This window comes from Astyanax mexicanus, chromosome 6 (genome assembly GCF_023375975.1).
Source record: "Astyanax mexicanus isolate ESR-SI-001 chromosome 6, AstMex3_surface, whole genome shotgun sequence".
NCBI lineage: Eukaryota > Metazoa > Chordata > Actinopteri > Characiformes > Acestrorhamphidae > Astyanax > Astyanax mexicanus.
Window position 1 is genome coordinate 8,364,790 of NC_064413.1, and position 7,600 is coordinate 8,372,389.

The window sequence follows — 7,600 nt, forward strand, 5'->3', positions numbered from 1 at the left end:
CTCCTTTGCACTGCTAACTTTCCACTGTTTTCTGTAAAAACTACACTAATAACACAGTACTGTACTTTTACTTTCAGTCCTTCGGTACTATAAACTACTTAACTACAAAAAGTGTTGAATACTTTTATACTTCTACCTAAGCGTGGAGTTTAAAGAACACTTCAACTTCTACTCAAGTCACTTTTTTTAACAGAGCACTTGTTATTTTACTAGTCTGACTTTCTAGTACTTTGTACATCTCTCCTCGTGAGTGAGTTCTCAATAAATAGTGGTGAATGGAACTCGACCAAAACGACTAAAAGCTCAAATTAAAAATAGTGTCTAGCTACTTCTCTGGGATATTTCTTTAATCATAGAAAGCAGAGTTAAGTATTTCACTAAAATACTAAGAAAACTTACCTTTTGTTCAAATGCTCCATATTATCCCATTTATTTTGGACTCACTGGGTAGGGCCCTCTAGTTGTTAAACAAACAAACAAACAAACCCGGGAACTCATTCTCAAATGGGTAATTTTCACTCAAATTTTTTCTAATAAAAAAATTGTACAAAAATGTATAACGATAAATGATAAATATTCCTCACATGGAGGAATGGAGAAAACATTTCAAATGTTTCTTGTGACACACTGAAACTCAGTATCTGAGTAACGTCTCAGAAAACTAACGATTTCAGTTCGTTTCACTTTCATTCCGGGAGTCGAAACGACACGAACGCAGTTCACATTTGACGCTGCTGCTCCTGAAACACTAAGGTGTTGTTTACTGCAGCGATCTCTCGACTACCAGAATGATGCTTCAACCAGACTACAGACACGCAAAAAAGCCCCGGTGATGTTTATCCTGTAAATATTTAAACACGACGGTAATTCCCCGGTCTACTCGGTATTACTCACACACTGCAGCGGGATAACTGATGTTAACCCAGACACAACAACAGCTGTGCTACAAATTATAACATCAAAACAAATGCAGACAAATAATTTAATATAATATATAATAATCATCTTACATAATTCTTCCTTTCTGGATTTGAACAAATACATCATAACTGTTTGAAATATTGTCCAGATATAAACGTCTATCTGGTGGTAATATATATTTAAAGATATGAAAAATAACCAATTAACCAACCCATTCACTAGGACTCCCCCTATCACCAGTAAAGCCCCAACACACCAGGAGAGTAAAGACTAACCCATGCTTCCTCCGATACATGTGAAGTCAGCCATCGCTTCTTTTCAAACTGCTGCTGATGCAGCATTGCTGAGAAGCATCACAGCGCGCTCAGAGGAAAGCGCAGCGACTCGGTTCTGATACATCAGCTCACAGACGCCCTGTGCTGTGGACATCACCGTAGGAGTGATGTGGGGAGAGAGCGCCATCTACCCACCTGGAGAGAGCAGGGCCAACTGTGCTCCCTCTGAGCGCCGGCAGCTTGATGGTAAAGCTGCATGAGCGGGAGTTCGAACCTGCGACCTCCCGCTCATAGTGGCAGTGCTTTAGACTGCTGGTCAACTGATTAAAAATAAAGAAATAATCACACAATTTGCTGTTTTTAATTCTTGCTCAACACTAAAACCTTTAACTATAGATATTTAAATTAAAAATAAAAGAATCAATGTGAGATCACCACACAGAGGTCTTATTTATAATATAATTTGGTATTAGATCTAGACATAGGTATTACATAGCTGTAACAAAAGTGTGCTTATTGCTGTGTATAGGTTATGTAATTACAGAATAAGACACAGTCCATGTGTCAAACTGACAAACGTCTTTGTGTTCTTAATGTGTTTGAGAGCATCAGTTGTAAAGTTGTGAAGAGGTAAAGTTACAGGTATACAGTAAATAGCTTTATTTGAATAATCTTCTAATACGTATAATGGCAAGAATTACTCAACTAAATAAATTAAGAAATGAATATCAGTTAATCCAAAACATTTTGAGAACTTTAAAAGTATCTTCAAGTGCAGTCGCAGAGACCATTAAAAACATGATGATGAAACTGGCTCTCATCAGGACCTCTCCAGGGAAGGAAGAGCAAGAGTTACTCTGTTGTACAGGATAAGTTCATCAGAGTTTCCAGCCTCAGAAACTGCAAGTTAACAGCTCCCTAGATAAGAGCACCTAAATGCTGTATTTTTGGTTTGTTTAACACTTTTAAGTTACTACATGATGATGCAAGAAGGATGGAAGATTCCCCAAAAAGTGGCTCTGGAGGCCAGGTATCAGCTAAAGAAGAGCTTGCATTCAAATGCAATCAAATGCTAACAGCAATGTTCCCAACAAGCCAACAACAACAAAAATAAAGTGAAAACATAAATATACAATATGAATATGCAAAACTCTCCACAAGTGGGCACTACTGAGCCTATTCTCTGGAGAATGAAGTCAAGGGCAAGGACTGTAGAGCAGCACTGGGTTGCAGAGATGGAGCTCCATCCAAATGAAATCAATCATATCCTCACAGCAATGCTTCAAAGGAACTTATTTGTAAGGTGTCCTGCTGCTTTATGAAATTTGAAGTAAGAATTTTTTAACTCACTGGTAGACTCATCTGGGTAGAGTTCACCTCATATTTTAGATACATCAAACACCAACTGAACAGCTGAGTTTGGTTTGATTAACATTTCTTAGTACTTAGTATTTCACAGAAAAGACATCTTTTTTATTGGCTCCCAGCATCATTTTTTACATAATTGATGTGTACCCCTATAAAACCTCACTCATATCAGTGTCTTAGGTGCTATACTAAAAATACTCATCAGCTGATTAAACTACCAGGGAGTTTATTGTAAATGACAGAATTTGCTAGGTGTGCATAGTAAAATAAGTACTTTTCAATGTTTTTATACATAGCTTTCCCCACAAGGTAGCACTTTTAACACTTTTATTTTGAAAGGGAGGAAACATTCAAGGTCAAAGGCCAGCCAGAGAATCAGCACTGTTCTGAAGTTAGGGGCTTTCATTCATGCATTTGTGAATACTTGCTGAGTACTAGTGTAGAAAAGTATCTCGCGGACTAAGGCGCTGTGTGCCACTATGATCAGGAGATCGCTTGTTCGAATCCTGTTCATGTAGCTTGCCATCAGCTACGAAGCCCTGAGAGAGCACAATTGGCCTTGCTCTCTCTGGGTGGGCACCTCCAAAGGCAGCATTGCACCTGCATCAGCAGCATTTTGAAAAGAGGCACAGTCTGACTTTACATGTATCTGAGGAGGCATGTGCTAGTCTTCACCCTCCTGGTGTGTTGGGGCATCACTAGTGGTAGGGGGAGTCCTAATGAGTGAGTTGGGTAACTAGCCATGTAAATTGGGAAAAACAATTCACAATTCATCATTAAAAATGGTACAATACCCTATTTATTTAGTAGCAGTACTGTTACCCAATCAGTACCAGGCACTACGTTTTACACAAAAATCCCACCTTGTGGTATTCTCAGCTTAATAACTTCATAAACACATCATCATAAACCATATATATATATATACATGACTAGAAATAGCTAAACAAATACTAGCCTTTCTAAAAACTGCAGCATCATCGCTCTCCAGTAAAGATCCACGATTAATCCATTGTAAAAAACACTCAATAATAATCTCTCCTTTAAAGTTTCTTTCAAAGTAACTTTCTGTGACTCATTTGCAGCTTTATTTTTCAGTTTTCAGCACAAACACAGGTTCTGAAGTATAATCTCTGTGTCGTCTCTGAGTTTCTTCACGGCTCAGAATCTGATATTAACACATGGGCTTGTAAACAATGTTTTGAATCATTGATTTGAATTTGCACTCGATTCCTGAACCGATTCACTACACGATTCACTAAGCGATTGTGCAAGTTCCTAAACCACACCTCACAGTTTAATATATATAATATAACTCACAGATTATCAGCAGGTTTTAAAGTTGAAATGTCTCCCAAGCTTTTAAATGTTTTATTTTCTGGTTTCTTCTGCTTTTAGCGATTAAGTGATTCAAAAAACAGAACAATGGTTCTTTTCCTGAATTTTGATTCAAAAATTAATGTCACTTAATTTTGTTTCTATTTTCTTTTTTCTGCTTCTGCTATTTTCTGCACGTACAATCAAATACTTCTTACAGCAATCTCAATTGTGTTCCTTTATAGTCCATCCTCCTATCAATACAAGCCACCAGTGTAGAGCAGTGTAGAGAGTTTCTCAGGTCTCAATGAATCACTCACCAGATATTCTGTATTTGACTTATAAAAGCTTAGGGTAGAATTACTGTAGAGTTACTGTAGAGTTGCTGTTTTTTAAAAGGGGGATTTTGAGTGTTTCCCCCAATCTAAACTACACTGTAAATTCATTTTCCTTGACCTACATATTATAAACCTGGTGCTCCCAAAATAGAATAGACTGGAGCATACAAGACACAAGGAGGGAGAAAGGCCTACACGTAAACGTGGTTTTAGATAATTAGCTATAATGATGTAATGAGTTTGTAATAGCCCTGCATCCAGCATCTCTGTAGAGGAGGAGGATCAAGGAGATTGTTGTAATGGTCGTATATGTTGTTTTAATATTAGTATTATACAGCTCTGGAAAAGAATAAGAGACCACTTAAAAATTAAAAACTCTGGAATATAATCAAGAGGAAGATGTTCACAAGCCGTCAAACCAAGCTGAACTGCTTGAATTTTTGCACCAGGAGTTATCCAAAAGTTATCCAAAAGCAGTGTGTAAGACTGGTGGAGGAGAACATGCCAAGATGCATTAAAACTGTGATTAAAAACAGGGTTGTTCCACCAAATATTGATTTCTGAACCATTTCTCATTTTCTGCAAATAATTGCTCTAAATGACAACATTTATATTTGGAATTTGGAAGAAATGTACCTATAAATAGCAAAATCAGAGAAACTGATTCAGAAACTGAAGTGGTCTCTTAATGTTTATGTGGTTTAGTTTGTTAGGAATGTAGGAAAGTATCACCTAACTGTTTTAGAACAGAAATTTAAATGTAAAATTATTTGTTCCACCTTAAATGATGCAGCAGTTAACCTAGTTGTAATGTTGTGGACCATAGACTGTAAAGCCGCAGCTCGTCCCTCTTCTCCAGATTTAAGGTGGAACTGCACATTATAGAACTTACTTCTCGTATATCATAAAATATATGAATTGTATAGAATTTAAAAAGCAAATTATTATGAATAATAACTAGCAACTGCAAGTCTATTTCCATAAAGTTGTTTAAAGATGTTGTTTATATTAATGTTATAAATGTGTTTTAGGTAGGTATGTACAGATGTAGCTGTTAAAGTTTTTTTATTTATTTTAGACTTTACAATTTAGATTAATCAATTCCACCTTAAATGCAGGAGCAGTTAACCTAGTAGCAACGTTCTGGACCATAGACTGTATAGCTGCGGCCAGACCCTCTTCTCCTGATTTAAGGTGGAATGATAAATTCGAACTTAGTTCTCGTATTTCGTTCAATATTAAAAATTGTTAGAAAAAGCCATTAAATACATTAAAACCTATCAAGCAGTGTTATAAACGAGCATATATGTACACCGTGCGTGTTGCGTGCGAAATATTCCGGATTTAAATGTATAAAAAGCGAATTATTATTAATATTAACTAAAGATGGAAAGTTCAGGTCCGTAACTTACAAATCCGTACCGCGATTTCGCTCCGACCGCGTAGGCGCCTCGGCTGCAGCCGAGCAGCAGCATAGCCGCCCACGCGGTCGAAGCGAAATCCAGGAATGGATTTTTACCAATAATTTTGCAAACCTATTAATAACAATATAAACAACATAATCCAACACGTTCAAGGCCTTAGAGTGCTCAGTTTCGACTGAATTACATCAGCTCTACTTTGCAACAAGCACAAGTAGCTACACATAATTAATAATCACTATAATAACCATAATAATCACAATATTAATCACAAGCATGCCAAAATCAATACCAATTCCCATATTATCTAATACTATTACTTACCCACTGGAGGAGAAGCAGAAGGTGGATAACTAGCTAAGAAGAAGGAGGAGGCAGATAGATAAAAACCACAACAGAAGGAGGAGGAGGAGTGAGCTCAGCGAGGTGAGAACCGGAGAACCGTAGGGATGTCGCGGCTCCTCGCAGTGATGGACACGGGCAGAGGCGCACTGTGCAGCGGCTGGCGGCACTCGCGTTCCCCCTTGTCAGCTGCTGTACCCCCCCTACCTCTAGCACTTTTACTAATACCGCTACCTCTCTCTCTCTCTCTCTCTCCGTCTCTTGCGCAGTTGTTTTACATCAAAAGCAGCACAGGCAGGCGAACACTGTGTACCCTCACACACACACACACACACACATACACACGCGCGCGCAGTACTATTAATGCCTGGCTTCAGGGAGGCAGGGAGGCTTCAGCTTCCACAGGCTCATGTTGTAAACAACACGCATGCTTATGTAATATTACTACTACTGACTGCCACTACTGCTACAGTACTGTTAGTGCTAGAGCTTTTGCCATAACATTAAAACCACTTGAACCTCTGAAACTGAGGATCTGGTTCTATTGGTAGAAGTTGATAGCTGAAGTTGATGATGGTGTGATTGATGTGGATGATTGATCCTTTTCAAAAATTGATGGATGGATGGATGAATAAATGCATGGATGGTGGATAAAGGATGTTTGGGTTGGTGGATGAATGGATGGATGGGTGACGGATGGATGGGTGACGGATGGATGGATGGAGGCCATAACATTAAAACCATTAGAACTCCTTCACTGATGATCTGGTGATCTGATAGTGGTACCTTGCACACAAGTAACATATTATCTACAGACAGTAAGAGAACAGATGTATGTAAGATGTAGATGGAATGAAGAGATGGGTGGATTGATTATTTCAAAGAATAAGTGGTATCGATGGATGAATAAATGCATGGATGGTGAATAAATAATGTGTGAAAGGATGGATGGATGGATGGGTGGATGGATTAATGAATAGATGGATGGATGATGGGTGATGGATGGAGTCCATAACATAAAAAACCTTTAGAACCTCTGAAACTGAGGATCTGGTTCTAGTGGTAGAAGTTAAAGATGATGGTGTGGTTCATGTAGTGATTGGTTATTTAAAAAAAATATGGATGAATAGATGGATTAATAAATGCATGGAAGGTGGATAAAGAATGTGTGGGTTGGTGGATGGGTGGATGGATGGATGGATGGATGGATGGATGGATGGATGGATGGATGGATGAGTGATGGATGGAGGTCATAACCATTAGAACTCCTGCACTGATGATCTGATGATCTGATCGTGGTCCTGGCACACAAGTAAAATATTAGCTACAGGCAGTAAGAGAACAGTTAGATGAAGTTGAAGTTGATGATGATGTGATTGATGTGTTGGATTGATGAATGATGGGTTGATCAGTAGATGGAATGGAAAGATGGGTGGATTGATTATTTTGAAGAATTGATGGATGAATAGATGGATGAATAAATGTGTATAATGTGTATAATGGTGTATAAAAATGTGTGGATGGATGGGTGATGTATGGAGGCCATAGCATTAAAAACATTAGACCCTCTGAAAGATTTGTTTCTAGTGGTAGAAGTTGAAGTTGATGATGTGATTGA

At 38.1% G+C, this 7,600-nt stretch overlaps 1 protein-coding gene across 2 annotated transcripts in view; it reads right to left on the bottom strand.

Moving 5' to 3' along the window:
• The window catches only part of LOC103036607 (histone-lysine N-methyltransferase ASH1L), a 48,669-nt gene extending 42,358 nt beyond the window's left edge, over positions 1-6,311 (bottom strand). The window contains exon 1 of one of the 2 annotated variants that reach the window (XM_007256493.4): positions 5,965-6,310. The gene's annotated coding sequence lies outside the window, so the exon portion shown is untranslated. Of the gene's footprint in view, positions 1-5,964 lie in introns of both variants that reach the window. The other variant, XM_049480244.1, reaches the window with a different exon arrangement.
• Positions 6,312-7,600: the final 1,289 nt, after the last annotated feature.